Below are 16,016 nucleotides of genomic sequence, written 5' to 3'. Positions count from 1 at the left end.
CCAGCAAAGCAAATAGATAGATATATATTTATGAAGAGGCAGTGTCGCCTGTCACAAATAGTGACATGAAACCCCGTATTGGAAAGAAGAAAAGGGGGCCGGGGGCCGTGACTCACACCTGTAATCCCAGCACTTTGGGAGGCCGAGGCAGATGGATCACTTAAGGCCAAGAGTTCGAGACCAGCCTGGACAACAGGGTGCAACACTGTCTCTACTAAAAATACAAAAATTAGCCAGGCATGGTGGCTCATGCCCGTAGTCCTAGCTACTCAGGAGGCTGAGGCATGAGAATTGCTTGAGCCCGGGAAATGGAGGTTGCAGTGAGCCAAGATCATGCCATTGCACTATTGTACTCCAGTCTGGGAGACAGAGTGAAACTCCGTCAAGAAGAAGAAGAAGGAAGAAGAAAGAAGAAAGGAGAAAGAAGAGGAAGAGGAGGAGGAAGAGTTGGGAGGAGGATCGGGGAGGAGGAGAGGGAGGAGGAGGGGAGGTGGAGGGGGGAGAAGGGGGAGGGGAGGAAGGGGAGGAAGAGAAAGAAGGGGAGGAAGAGGACAACCTGCCTCTAAAAGATGGTATAACTGTAAACGTACTGCAAGCATACATAAAAATGCTCATCAAGTGTCAGAGCAGCCCCCCAGAATGAAATACTCAGTGTTTTTAGTGAAATACTATACATTAAGTACATTAAGTGCACTATATGAAACTCATTAGTCTGTAACATAAAATGCCATTTAAAGGAAGACATGAAAGTAGAAACAAACCCAAGTGTCAGTCTGCTTTATTCCTTTGGAGAAAATATATTAAAATATATTCATAACAAGTATGTGAGGTCTTTGTCTAAATCTGTTTCTAATAGTGGAATAAAACTGGAAAGCATTGAAATTACTAATTGTGTGGAAATTTCTCCTTGCAGTGGGATCCTTCCATCCTTTCAGGATAATTTTAAAAAGCTATGATCCCCAAATCTTAAAGCTTGATTATTACTATATTAGTAAATATCTATAATTTGGCATGAGTTAATTTCCTTCGAGTTTTCAAAACTTGCTTTAGCGATTACATTGCTTAGTGGCAGGTTGTGCAAATGGCAATGTATTAAGGATAAAAAACAAAAGAGACTACTACTGTTTATAATTCATTTATATGACATCGCATAGACATATTTACTCAAGTATGCCATTTCTTTGGTTTCGAGTCTCTGCTACTGTTCAAACCATTTAGCTTGGCAAATAAACAATTTTAAAATCAAAAGATGCCTTTTGATTTGGGGACTAAAACATTGCATGGATGGGAGAGGGTCCCACAATCCAAATACAATATGATTGCATTTTCTTATTTGCTTTTAATCATTTGTAAATCCTGAGATGCTTAACATTTTATGTTTAAATATTATCTCAGTAGAAAGCTTTTCCCCTGCTTATGCATAATTTCATCTGGAAATTAATATCTCCCACTTATAATGCATCAAAAACTAGAAACATTTTTGCTCCTTAATGGTGTAGAAATTAGTCTAATTTTAAAGCACTCAAGAATATAATTATTTACATGTACTAGAAGTATTAACTAGAACTATTTGATCAAGGTATATGGAAAGTTGGAGAAAAGAAAAACATTTTTCGAAGTTATAAATAGCTGACTACATTAAATGTTACCTAAAAAGAAATAATTAGGTTACATGAACATTCTGGATAATAGAAAAATGTGTTCCTAGAATACTTTGAAAATTAAATGTGTTTCCATATTTTCAGAATAGTGTAAAATACTTCAAGGTCATTTATTTTCTGTTAAAGCTAGTATGTATGTAAACATTTCTTTGGTATTGTTGGAGGTGATAGAAAAAAATAAATGAAGTGTTAATTTAGTAAATGTGTTGCCAGTTGTGCTAAAATTGAATGCAATGCATATATGTCAATTGGATGTATATATATAAGTATAATAGTTTTATCATTATTATGAAATGTGCTTGGTTTATAAATGCATTTGCTCATTGTGATGATTCCTATACTCAGCTAAAATGAGATTTATCATTTTTCTCCTTTTGTTTATAAAAGTACAGTTTATATTTCGTCTGTGATTGATTATATTCTGGAAAAGTCTTGTGATTAACCATATAGTACATTTTTTATTGAGTTCTTTCACACACCAATGACAGGGCCCAAAGAGTATTCTGGGTTTACAGGAATTTTCTAATACACGTGTTCCCTTCTGCATTAAAGCTGCTAATTAGTGCTTTTAAACAGCTCAACATTGAATTGTTGGAAGGCACCATATCAGGGCTAATATAAAACTGTTTATGTGGAAGAATATATACAATAAGAAGGTGTTAAACCCAACACAAATTGAGTGGCAGGGGGTTTCCACTAGTGCTAATTTTATGTTTGTTTTGTCTCATTTAAAGTTAAGATTCCTGTGTTATAATTGTGATGTGGAACATGCTGTACTTACAGATGGACTGAAATGTGTCAATTTACGAGCTGCATTTGTCTAGCAAAGAAGTCAATGGGTAGTTTTATCAGGCAATAGCTATTCCTAAACACTAGTTTTTATTTTTAGCAGGACATATGGGTACTTTATATATATATATATATATATATATATATATATATATATAATAACTATGTTATATAAGACATGTTAAAATTCCAATTCCTGATAAGTATGTTTAGTGAGATTTTTATTGTATTTTGATATGCTAGTTGAACAGGGCAATAATACATTAATAGAATTTTGAATGTCTCAAGACAGTTTCACTACAAAAATCAAATGTACATGTGTTTGAACAAATCCAAGAGTTTTGTTATCTTAAGTCAGTTTCTGCTGACTTGTGAATGAATCAAGCTGGAGGAAACCTTAAGAGGTGATTTATTAGCTCCTTTGTCCTCAATTTTCACACAGATAGAACAATTAGGAAATTTTTCTATTCTTAGGCCCTTCTAGAAAAATTTCTCTTTCCCTCATCACCTCTGTCGAAGTTTATTGATTGGTTTCACAACATGACTACATCATCATTTTTGTGGCTGCCTGGCCAGATCATCTCAACTTGAGAACAGAAGGACCTCCGGGCAACCTATGGGGAAGCATGTTTCCTTAATGTGAGTCTTTCTTTCATCAAAGCACACTATTTTCAAAAATGCATTCTGTCAAGCTTTATTTCTTACTATAGTCCCTTCTAATACTCTCTATGTAAGGCTGAGAGTTAGGAAGGATTTGTCGATTTGATTTTTGTTTCATTTTTAGTGCCTTTTAAAAAAACTTTGTTGTGCTTTTGAATATGAATGCTTGGGAGTTCCATGATGCTGGACGTGGAGAAGGATATATTTCTTATAGACATTCAGCTGGATTTGGGGAAAGTCATATGGGCAACCACATGTCAAATCTTTGGGGGAAAAAACCCCACATAATCAATAAACTCTTACCAAGTTTAAGAAAAAAAGAAAAGTCATAAATTGCCAATGTCACGAATTGAAAAGGAGATATCACTACAGATCCTTCAGGTATTAAAAACAACAAAAGTCAGAGAACAACTTTGAGAATGAGATTGAAGACTCATGTGGAATTAATTACTAAAAATAGATAATGTATCCCACCTGACACAAGATGAAATCAAAAATATAAATAGTCCTAGATATATAACTACTATTGAATCTGCAATTTAAACCTTGCCACAAAGAAATCATTACACTTAGTTGGCTCCACTAGTAAATTCTCACATACATTGAAAGAAGAAATAATATCAATCTCATACAAATGCTGTTAAAGAATAGGAAAACAGAAAACAATTCCCAACCTACTTTATGAAGCTAGCAGTGTATTAATAACAAATCTCGACAAATAATATGAGAGGTAAATTATAGGCTGATTCCTCTCATGAATCTGGATACAAAAATAGTAAATAACATCTTTAGAAATCTTAATCTAGTGATTTGTAAAAAGGATAATACATCACAACCAAGTGGTGTTTATTCAAATAATGCAATGTTGGTTTAATATTTGAAAAACATGACACAATATAATTCACCACATTAATAAAACAAAGAATTATATGACTATATTAATTGGTATAGCAGAAAGCACGTTTATGATAAAAAAAGAAATCTCAGCTAACTAGAAATAGAAAGGAATTTCCTTAATGTAATAGAGTATGTACAGGAAACTTCTAGTAAAAATTGTTCTTCATGGTGAAATGTTGAGAACTTTCTGCTTTATATAGGAACAAAATGGTGCTGTCACCACTTCTATTTAATGTAGTGCTGAAGGTCCTATCCATAGCAATAAAGCAAGGAAAGAAGAGATAGATGAATTAGAGAGGAAATTATAAAACTGTCATTATTCATGGATGACATGATTGTCTATACAGAAAATTCAAAACAGTATACAGATAATCTATGAAACTTAGTAAATTTATTAAGGTTTCTGGATACAAGTTCAACAAATAGAGTTCCTTTAATATTGCAACGAATAAGCCAATATTTATGCATTGTTATAAACTAAAGCCCACATTTCATTCAGATTTCCTTAGTTTGTTATCTAATGCCCTTTTTCTATTATAGGATCTCATCCAAGATGCCATGTTACATTTAGTTGTTAGGCCTCTTTAGGCTCCTCTTGACTATGACAATTTCTTAGGCTTTCCTTGGTTTTAATGACCTTGACATTTTGAGAAGTAGTGGTTAGGTATTTTGTAGACTCCCTCTCTATTGGAATTTGTTTGATTTTGATTTTTTTTAATGACTAGACTGTGGTTATGGCTTTTCGGGAGAAAGACCATAGAGGTAAAGTGCCATTTAAATCATGTTATCTAAAGGGCACACACTATCAGCATGATTTATCGCTGTTGATGTTGACCTTGATCACCTGGTTGAGGTGATGTTTGCCAGGATTTTCCATTTACTCTACCCTACCTTCCCTTCTATACTAAACTTTTTAAATGGAGTCACTGTGGGCAGCCCCCATTGAAAAAGTGGGAATTTATGCTCCCTTTTGTTAAGGGATGGGTATCCATATAAATTATTTTTAACTCTTTTACAAGAGAGATGTGTCTCTTTCCCTGTATTTATTTATTCAATAATTTATTGATATCAGTATTGACTCATGGATATTTATTTTATATTTTAGCTTATGATCCAGTAAATACAATTTTGTTTTATTTTGTTGTGCAAATTGTTCCAGCTTTGACTGTTGAGAGCTCTTTCAGTTGGCACCTGTGTTCCTTTGACATGCTCTCATCAATGTGTGATTTTTTCTTCCGTTTTTGAGCACTTTCTTACTTTCTGGCTCTCTGACATGCTCCAGTCCTAGAATTAGGCATTTCTCCAAGGATCTCTGGTTCATTTCATTGTATTTTTATATACAACCATCAATTAAAAAATAATGTTTTAATAAAATAAAGCAATTCCAAATGCTTAAGAAAAAAAGATCAAAAAGAGGTTTAAGACGAATATACTGAAAGCTTCAGAATATTATCAAAATAAACTAAAAAGATCTGAATAAATAGAGGAACAGAATTGGAGATCCAATATTGTAAAGGTGTTTATTTCCCATATAAATTGATCCATAGATGCAATTCAATTTCAATCAAAATCTAGAGGAAATATTGTGAAAATTGACAAGTTCATTCTAAAATTTATGGTAAAAGTAAAGGGTCAAAAATAGTCAAGATAATCTTGAAGGAGAAGAACTTAATATAAAGCCACAGTAAGTAAGAAAGTGTGGCACTGGCTAAAGGATAAACAAGTAATGAAATAAAGAAATGTTCCGGCCGGGCGCAGTGGCTCACGCCTGTAATACCAGCACTTTGCGGGGCCGAGGCGGGCGTATCACGAGGTCAGGAAATCGAGACCATCACGGCTAACGCGGTGAAACTCCGTCTCTACTAAAAATACAAAAAATCAGCCGGGCGTAGTGGTGGGTGCCTGTAGTCCCAGCTACTCAGGAGGCCAAGGCGGGAGAACAGCGTGAACCCAGGAGGAGGAGCTTGCAGTGAGCCCAGATAGTGCCACTGCACTCCAGCCTGGGCGACAGAGCGAGACTCCATCTCAAAAAAAAAAAAAAAAAAAGAAATGTTCCAACAAAATAGAGTCTTGAAAAAGAATTACATATGTATGGCCATTTCTACTCTCTAATATTTTAATATAAACAATTCAAACATAAAGAAAATTTGAAAGAAGTTTACAGTGAGTATATCCACCACCTAGATTCTACCATTATTATTTATAATGCTTGTTTATTGGATATGTATCTATCCATTAATCTGTCATATTTCTTGTATTCCAAAATAAATTGCAGACATTACTACATTTCAACCTAAATATTTCAGCATGAATAATATTAACTGGAGTTCAATATTTCTTTACGATTCTTTACTTCTGATGTAAACTTCATATATGATAAAATATACAATTATGGCTATAATTGCTGAAATTTAAGAAATTCATATACCTGTGTAACATAATCCCCTATCAAGTTATAAAATATACCTATTATATCAGGAAGAATGTATCTATTATTTCATCATGTCTATTCCCAGTCACTCCCTGTTGCATTCCTCAGAGACAATAACAATTCTGATCTTTTTCACTATAGCATTGTTTGTATGTTCTGGGATTTAATATAAATGGAATCATACAGTGTGTTCTACTCCTGTATCTAGCTTCTTTCATTCAGCTTAATATTTTTGATTCATCCATGTTTTTGGACATATTGAGAGTTTATACATTTTTATTGAGTAGTATTTCATTGTATTAAAATATTAGTTTGTTTATCCCTTCTATTGATGGACAATGGGCAGTTTCCAGTTTTTTTCTATTATGAATAAAACTGTCATGAATGTTATTTTTATGGACTTTGTGAATATAGGATTTAATTTCCATTGCATAAATATCTAGGGGTGAAATTGATGTGTCATAGGGTAAGTCTATGTATAGTTTTACAGGAAACTGCCAGAACTTTTTCCAAAATAGCTGTAATATATTACAGCCTTCTCAAGTACCTAGTTTAGGGTACAGAGAAAGCAAGTGAAAATGCAGAGAATATACTGCCACATCTGTTCTTGGATCCAAATTTTCCTAGTTAGTTTTCTTTTCTCTGCTTCTTACAATCTTCTTATGCTTGCTTTATATATAAAATTAAAGGATTTTAGCTGTACTTAGTAGGAGAAATGGGGAGAAATGTATCTTCTTTTTCTTGTTTGAAGTTGGAAATGTATTGCTATTTTTATTTTATTTCATCTTGAGTATGCATTTCATCTTGAGTATGCTGATAATAGGTGGGAACAGGGTCTGTCAGGCAGGGTCTCTGCTTGTATGACTTTTTCCTGGCGGACGAAGGACAGAGCTTGCTGTGAGTTTGAAGACAGAAAACACAGCAGTCAGAGTTTATGAGTAAGAGAAAAGACACAGCAAAACTAAGAAGAATTTTCTGATCTCTGTTTTACAGGAAGATGCTTTGAAAGAAAAAGGCTCAGATCACTATTGAGGGGTGCCAGTTGATGGGAAGGGGCGTATGGGCAGAGCACAGCATGAGTAGCTCAGAACAACAGCAAAGAAACAAGTGAGATGTGCATCTGTGAGTAGTTCCTAAGGTGTTCACGACATAGTTAAATGGTGTTTTCCAAAACCAAAAACCTAGTAGAAGCAAGACAAGGGCAGTGACAAAGTAATTGCCTCTAGTTGCAGGATGTGATGTAAGAAAACAAGATAATTCCCCATGTCCCCAAATTCACTGGCTTGCCTTTGTCTTCAATAGTCGCAACTTTAGCTGGAGAGAGGAATCTGTCAGATATAATCCAGGCAGGTGAAATGTTGAAAAGAAATCTGACATTGAGCTCGGGTTAGTTTTGAGTAAAGTACTTGAGTTGGGAAGAAACACGCAAGACAAAGGAACAACAAGAAATATATTTTTGTAATTAATAAAGGGGCACCAGAGAAGATGATTTTTTTCTTTGTAAGAGAGAACAGTAAAATGGGAACCAATAGAAAATAAAGACAAATAGTAGAGATAAGACTTTAGTAATCACAGTGCAGAAAAAAACATTATTATTGGTATTGAAAAATACCTTCTTTCCTTGTTTTCAGTTACTACTCACAGATTGTGATATGGTTTGGCTCTGTGTCGCCACCCATATCTCATATTGATTTGTAATTCCCAATGGTAAGGGAGAAACCTGGTGGGAGGTGATTGGATAATGGGGGCAAATTTCCTCCTTGCTGTTTTCATGATAGTGAGTGAGTTCTCAAGAGATCTGATGATTTAAAAGTGTGTGGCACTTCCCCTTTCTCTCTCTCTCTCTCCTGCTCTAACACATGAATATGTGCTCACTTCCCCTTCGCCTTCTCCCATGATTGTAAGTTTCCTTGGGTCTCCCAGCTGTTTCCTGTACAGCCTGTAGAACTGTGAGTCAACGAAACCTCTTTTTTTTTTTTTTTTTTTTTTTTTTTTTTATAAATTACCCCGTCTCAGGTAGTTCTTTATAGCAGTGTGAGAATGAACTAATACAGAAAATTGTTACCAGGAGTAGGGTACTATTATAAAGATACCTGAAAATGTGGAAGCAGCTATGGAACTGGGTAACAGGCAGAGATTGGAAGAGTTTGGAGGGCTCAGAAGAAAACAGGAAGATGAGGGAATGTTTGGACCTTCCTAGAGACTTGTCGAATGGTTGTGACCAAAATGCTGATAGTCACATGGACAGTGAAGTTCAGACTGAGGTGGTTTCAGAAGGAGATGAACTTACTGGGAACTGGAGTAAAAATCACTCTTGCTATTCTTTAACATATATAGTATATAATTATATATAAGCATTATAAAAATTACTTTATATAAATATATAAAATTATTATATAATTATATCTAATATATGTTTATTTATATTGCATAATTCATTTTTATGATATTTTAATTATATTTATAATCCTTAAAAATTTTCAATGAGTTGCATAACACTGGGGTTAACCATCCTTTTCTATGTTTAATAGTCATGTGCTTTTTCTTTCTAATATTTGCATGTTCATATAATTTACACATATTCTTATACATAACTTTTTGTGTCCATTTTTCTTACTGATTTAAAAAAGCTTTTTGTGTATTGAGGACAAATCTCATTCACAAACACAATTTTTCAAGAAATATAACTATTTTCAAATAGTGAACTTAATTTATATTATAAATCTTTATTTCTGTGGATGCCAAAAACTAAACTTTAAACAATGTATGGTTTCCCCTCATTTTCTTCCCAGACATGAAATACAAGCTTTATTGGGCACTAATGATTGCAAGCTTATAGCTAAAGAACAAGATTTGACTAGTTGACGTGCTGTTACTTGACATGTGAGGGTTTAAAGAAAATTGGAGCCAACATTTAAAAATTAAAATATTTCGCTTTCAAAAAAGTGAAAACTTGCAGTTCTTGTTGAGAAGTCAGAATATCTGTCCTTATGGGCCTACATTCTTGCAAGAAAGCGATTGCCTTGAGCTGAGAGGCAGCTACCCATTTCAAAGGGTGCATGTGTGTCCCGTTTAATAGGGTTGTATCAGATTTATTTAAAAATTATGGAACATACATGTATATGCATGTGTGTGTAGGTACTTAATTTCCACATGTTTACATATGCACCTATCAATAAATATGTAAACATATATGCTATGTGCTTATAGAAAGAATTTCCATTAGGATATAAATCACAACAAACTATTGTTACTATATACTTCTCCCCGTTATTATACACCTGCATATTTCACTCATTAATATTACCTGTCTAGTTCCTGTAACTGTTTGAGTTTCCAATCTTTCCTAAACATTATGGAAAACATGCTCATTATAAGTAACCTCTTTAAAAATTGATACTTTAAAATGTTATCATCTGGGAATCATTAGTAGAAGATATTCTTATATTAAGCATATATAGTAGAAGATATTCTTATATTAAGCATATATTATCCAGACTATATAGACAGGAATCTTTTTGATCACCTGAGACCGTCCGTAATTGGCTGCCTTATTTCATCCATTCATCTCATTTAAAAAAGTATTTTTTGTGTGTGTGCATACATAGTAGGTATATACATATGTATATTTATGGGGTACATAAGATGTTTTGATACAGGCATGGAATGTGAAATCAGCACATCATGAAGAATGGGGAATCCATCCCCTCAAGCATTTGTCCACTGAGTTGCAAACAATGCATTCATCTCTTGTGGAATATTTGCCTAGATGTTCTATTCACACTATTGGCCCTTCCGCACCTCCCAGGAGCTGAATTTGATACAATGAGCTTTGTCCTACCCTCTTTAACTTTTGTGAAGTTATGTATGTATATGTAAGATATATTTTAAATCCATATTTATGTTTTTGTAATCTGTATCAACATGTTTGATAAATGAAGATAGTCTGAAGCTCAGTTCTTTTCCTGAGTATGTGACATTTATCCCCTAGAAATCTTTTGTGCTACACAAGTAAAGAAGTCACAGAGTAAAGGTGGTGTGAAAAGGAAAGCAGGCATTGTTTAATAGACAGACTGAGGTCAGAAGAAAAGAGAAATATAAATAAGTTATATGCATATATTATGTTCCAAGGAATGTTAGTGGTCTGTAAAGAACAATGAACTATCTTTCTACATCTCTGAGTTCTGAACTACTGAGAAATAGACCTAAAGAGCTAGATATGCAAATGGATGGCAATTATGGAAAACCTAATTGAAATTGCATAGGGAGACTATTAATTCTTATTGCCAGACACTGAATTGCTAAAGTGAAGTGGTTATGAGGTTTTAACCAATTTTATTCACAGTTATTTAAGTAACAGTATTATAACTATTATGAAAAAGTCTGTTTTTGTGGATCCAAGGCTAGAAAAGAGAAAACAAATATTTTCAATACAAGCAGTGTTTCTGTTTTTCCCTGCTCAGGGTGGACAAATTGTAGTTACTATTTCAGATACTATATACTTAACATTCTTGGACTGCTTTTTAAAAATTTTTATTTTTAATTTGTATGAGTACAGATTAGGTGTATATATTTTGCTTTTTGATTTTGCACCATCTCTTACTTGGTATGGATTTAGTGTATGGCATGCAGGAGCTGTTTTCTTCAGAGGGAAAAGCTGACATTCTCCAGCTTATAAAAAGTTTATAACAATATGTGTTTATAAATTGCTTACTTTGAGATGGACAGGTGAGAGGGACTATATAATTGCCAAATATTACTATCTGTCTAAATCTAGCTGAGTGAACAAATATTTTTAATGCCCATTTTAATGACACAGTTGTTCCATATGGTGGACTTCAGAAGTATAAAAAAATCCAGAGTTAGTACATTCCCTGGAGAGAACCAGACTGTCCAGGTGTGCCATATTTTAAACTCAGGGTAGAATTAAGAGGCATAGCTTTTCAAAATTCAGGCCCAAACAGCAGCTCAGATCAAGTTAATTTCTCTATTGTTTTAGACAACACAGGGCTCTTTAGTTTATGAAACAAAACCGTGTACTGAAAAGGTGGTCCTAATCATTTTATGTGTTTGAGTTAGCATGGATTTTAGTAAGAGGAAGTCCCTGGAGCTGAGATTGAGTTATTTGCATAATTTTTCTTAAGTTTCTTAAAGACTCAGCCTGGGCTTCTTTCTGGTGATTCCATGAAGACGGTGTTCCCCAGAGAGGTCTTTGATAGCATCTTTTAGATCTTGATGTGTTTTTTCCATTGTGGTTCAGAGCTTTTCATGGCCTTTAGTTTGATAGATAGAACAATGAGGCACAGGCACCAAGGTCTGCCAACCTCAGAAATTATGGTACATTCAGGAAATAGATTTTATTTTAAGAAGAGTCTAAGTATTACTAAGACAGATTCCTTTTTCCTATTTCCTGTTGTATTTCTTATTGAAGTTGATTCCTCTTTTTTCAATTGATTTAAACTTTCTCTTGCAAAATAACTCAAATGTTGAATGTGGTGTCTTGTGGAAGTCTGACACCATTAAGGACTGGAAGAGAAAAGTCTGAATAAGACAGTGCAACCAAGATGATTGCTCTTTGATATGCTGGTGGAAGGGTCTACTTAGCTTGGTGGGTTTACCTCTTGACGGATCCAATAGTCAAGGCATAGACAAAATGAGGACAATGTGGACCACGTTGACCCCAAATCATGTGTACAGGTGACATTATCTAGCCTAGGTACCAAATGAGTGCTTTGAGCACAGAGAAGATGGAAAGAGAGTCAGACCTTGGAATATGATCCAACCCACCTAATTTCTTGTCCTGATTCTCAACTAGAAAAAAATAGTATTTGTTCTCCTTTTAATAACTACTGTGTACTAACTTGGTGTACAGTTTACAAAGTCAGGTTTCTTAAACCCAATCTGAGCCTCAAGGGGAAGGCTGTTATTATTAGAAGCTACAGACTAGGAGAAAAGTCTTTATGAAGCTGGGTCTTGGACCTCTGGAAAGAGCCCCCTCTAGTACCTTGAAGGGGTGCAACATGAGACTGATTGTAGAAGTGGAAAATAACTGGAAACTGGAAATAACTGCCATTTCCAAAGCGAAGGGCTGTAGCTGGGGTGATGCCGACTAGAACAGTGAGCAAACAGGAAGAAGCATGCCCCTTCTGCCTCTTGAGGTTTTCTGTCTCTTTCTGTCATTCCCGTTAGTAGAACACAGTAGGAAGCCAGCTAGCCAAGGAGAAAGGATGTTTGTAGAGTCCCATGCCCAGCATCCCAAAGCTGAACATAGAAAGATGGGTTTGGAGCCAAAAGACATAGTACATCCCCCCCATCCTTTTTTTAACTTTTGTTTCAGGTTCATGGGTGCATGTGCATGTTTGTTATATAGATAAATTGTGTGTCACAGGTGTTTGGTGTACAGATTATTTTACCACCCATGTAATAAGCAGAGTACCTGATTAGGTAGTTTTTCAATCCTCAACTTCCTCCCTCTCTCCACCCTCAAGTAGGCCCTGTGTCTGTTGTTCCCTTCTTTGTGTCCATATGTATGCAATGTTTAGCTTCCACTTATAAGTGAGAATATGTGGTATTTGATTTTCTGTTTCTGCATTAATTTGCTTAACATAATGGCCTTCAACTCCATCCATGTCTTTTGCAGCAACATGGATGGAAAATAGTAGAAAACAAAAGTGTTTACAAAAAAAAAAAAAAAAAAAAAATAGGTGGGGGGCAGAGGAGGAAGGGAAGGGAGCTCGGTTTTGTTTTTAAATAGAGCTGAAGAAAAACATTGAAAAATCAGGAGATGATGTCCAACTCTTTTTGCAAGACAAAGCCCTCCATTATTTCTGCCTCTGTAGTTTCGTTTTGAATTCCTTTTTTCTCTTCTGGGTGCTGATACTTCTCTCCATCCTTACATTGCTAGGTTTTACTATGTTTTGTGGGTTTTTTTATTTTATTTTATTTTAGTTTGTTTAACCTTGTGTCACTACCTCAGTTTGCCCTCATGTCCCTTACACACAACCAAAATACTCCTTCAGTGGAGTGAAGAAATGGCAGGTGACTGCCATGGTCCACGACCCACCCAACACTCTCTACCTTGCCCAATGGCTCATGTTGGAGATGTCAGTATAATGGACAGGGAGGTCAAATACCCTTTCCATTTCAGTGCACCTAAGGTGTCCTCCTTCTCATTCATGAAGATAGGGAGATGCTGGTCTTTGCCCTGCATTATGGAGTTTGACCTAGTAGTAATGGTCCTCTCTTTGCTGATCTTAGCTCTCCTGCCATGCTCCAGACACTCCTGCAGCTCCAGCTTACACTCACAGTGAATGCCAATGCCCTGCTCATACTGGGAAGGTTACCACAGGCATAGCAGTTCTGGTGTGCAGCTGACACTGCTTTGGCACAGGATTAGAATAAAAAAATTGTGAGATGTCTCTCTTGTGACTAATGTCCATGGCCACCACACTCCCAAGGAACCACTAGAAGGGCAATCATCTCCCTCCTTGGGCTGTGCATGATGCAGAGGTGGTAGAACTCAAAGAACTGCTGGCCAGTGCCCTTGTAGGGTCCTTCGTGGGCAAGGTTGACAATGGAGAGGCCATTGAAGAGAATGGACCCCACTCCTAGTTTTGCTTTTGCATGATGGTTCTAGCGTCCCCAACGTACATGATCCTCCCCTGGTGCCACAGCATGCCCACCGTGATGGCATCCTCACACACCTCCGAGACATGTAGTGGTCTACCCAAATGCCCAGCCCTTCAGCACCAGGAGCCTCATATCAATCCCATCAAAGAGAGACAGCACCTGGATGGGCGGCTTCCTTTTCTCAGCTGGGACAGGCAAGTAGATCTCCAGAGGGTCAAATTCTTTGTTATGGTTATTGGGGAAGAACATCTGGAGCTGAGATGGCCAGTCATCCCATCGCTGCAGCAGCCCGTAGGTGCCCTTGTGCTCACACATGTAGCAGGGATCTTCCTTAATGGTCACCTGGGCAACCTCTGGCCCAACCAAGAGGTCTATACACTCCACGCAAAAGCACCTGCAGCAGTTGTTCCAGCACATGAGCACCTCATGCCCCCAGTAGCAGATGGTGCAGCAGGACTGATAGCCATCATCATCATACTGGTATGCACGCTCCAGGAAGCAGTTCTTGCAATGTTGTCATATTCCTAGCACGAAGAGGGGCTGTCCAGAGGGACATTGAGGCTCCCACAAGAGACACAAAGTTCCTTGATGTTCTGGCACTTCTGCCTCACCTTGTACACCAGCTACTCTTGTGTGTTCATCAACAATCTCCTTGATGTTGAGCTTCCTTTTTTGTTTTTTTTGAAACAGAGTCTTGCTCTCTCACCAGGCTGGAGTGCAATGGCGCTCTCAGCTCACTGTAACCTCCGACTTCCTGGTTCAAGTGATTCTCCTGCCTCATCCTCCCCAGTAGCTGGGATTACAGGCACATACCACCACACCTAGTTAATTTTTGTATTTTTTAGTAGAGACGGGGTTTCACCATGTTGGCCAAGATGGTCTCGATCTCCTGACCTCGTGATCCACCGGCCTCAGCCTTCCAAAGTGTTGGGATTACAGGCGTGAGCCACCACGCCAAGCCCAATGTTGAGCTTCTTAGCTCTGCTCTTTCAGGGCTTTTTGGCTGGAGGGGGTGGTGCATAAGCAGTTGCCTCAGGGTCAACCCACACGTGTGCATAAACTTCTTTGTTGGGATTCTTCTCCTCTTCTTTTGGCTCCAGTCTCTTGGGGGCAAAAGGCTGGAGCCTCCCAAAGGTCCATCCGAATATCTAGTTGCTCTGCAACTCTGTGACCTTGGCAGTGTCACTCTCATTGCTGTCATTGCTCTCTGGGAACAGCTCCCCTGTACACTGCTGGCCACCGGCAGGACTTCGTAGATGGCTTTGCGGTACATGGGCTGCTTGTTGTATTATAGGTGGTCTGGTGGAACACACTGCAAAAGGAGCTCAGTGGCATCAGCTTCTCTACATACAGCACTGAGAACTCGCTTCTCCAAACCACATGACACAGTGGGTGCCTTTAGCTGCTCGACTCTGGCCTGTCATCCACCAAGACACAATGTGGCCTCCAGGAGAAGCCCCGCAGTTTTCCTCACATCAACTTCCTAGTGCCAAAGCCCCAGCTGTCCTTGTACTCTGGTTCATCATCACCCACTTTAGTGTACTTGTTCCCAGCATCAGTCCCCACAGGCTCAGGTGTGGTAACGACAGTGGGGGATGTGGGTTGCTGGGCTGCCACACAGCAGCAGGGCTAGCCTCTTCCACCTTTGCAGACTCCTCTGAGCTCTAGTTTTCTTCCGCAACATTCATTACTGCAGTGACCTCGGCCTTTCTTCTCAGCCCATGAGGCCACGTGTAGCCCTCTGAGGTCCGCTCAGCATCTTCAGCATATTTTACTTGGAATTCCACATCCAATTAATTGCCAGTCCTTTCAATTTCACTCCTAAGAGATGCGATGCCTTTTTTTCTTTTTAGCTGATACTACTCTCATTTAAACCTTTATTACTTCTTGTCGAACTCATTTCAGAAGCTTCCTAATGGGTCTCCTCTCTTGCTCCTACCTTTTCCCTT

At 37.2% G+C, this 16,016-nt stretch overlaps 1 protein-coding gene and 1 pseudogene across 34 annotated transcripts in view; one reads left to right on the top strand and one right to left on the bottom strand.

The window, feature by feature from the left end:
* Positions 1–16,016, top strand: part of LOC114671950 (uncharacterized) — a 474,108-nt gene that overhangs the window by 220,105 nt on the left and 237,987 nt on the right. The gene's annotated exons all lie outside the window — the stretch shown is intronic.
* On the bottom strand, positions 10,575–15,773 carry LOC106993022 (DNA (cytosine-5)-methyltransferase 3A-like; annotated as a pseudogene). The gene is made up of 2 exons (XR_013402445.1): positions 15,033–15,773; positions 10,575–14,724 (listed from the first exon to the last, which is right to left on the bottom strand). The product of XR_013402445.1 is annotated as a DNA (cytosine-5)-methyltransferase 3A-like (transcript).

This window comes from Macaca mulatta, chromosome 13, assembly GCF_049350105.2.
Source record: "Macaca mulatta isolate MMU2019108-1 chromosome 13, T2T-MMU8v2.0, whole genome shotgun sequence".
NCBI lineage: Eukaryota > Metazoa > Chordata > Mammalia > Primates > Cercopithecidae > Macaca > Macaca mulatta.
The sequence above is the reverse complement of the archived record's forward strand: the minus strand, read 5'-3'. Positions and strand labels throughout refer to the sequence as shown.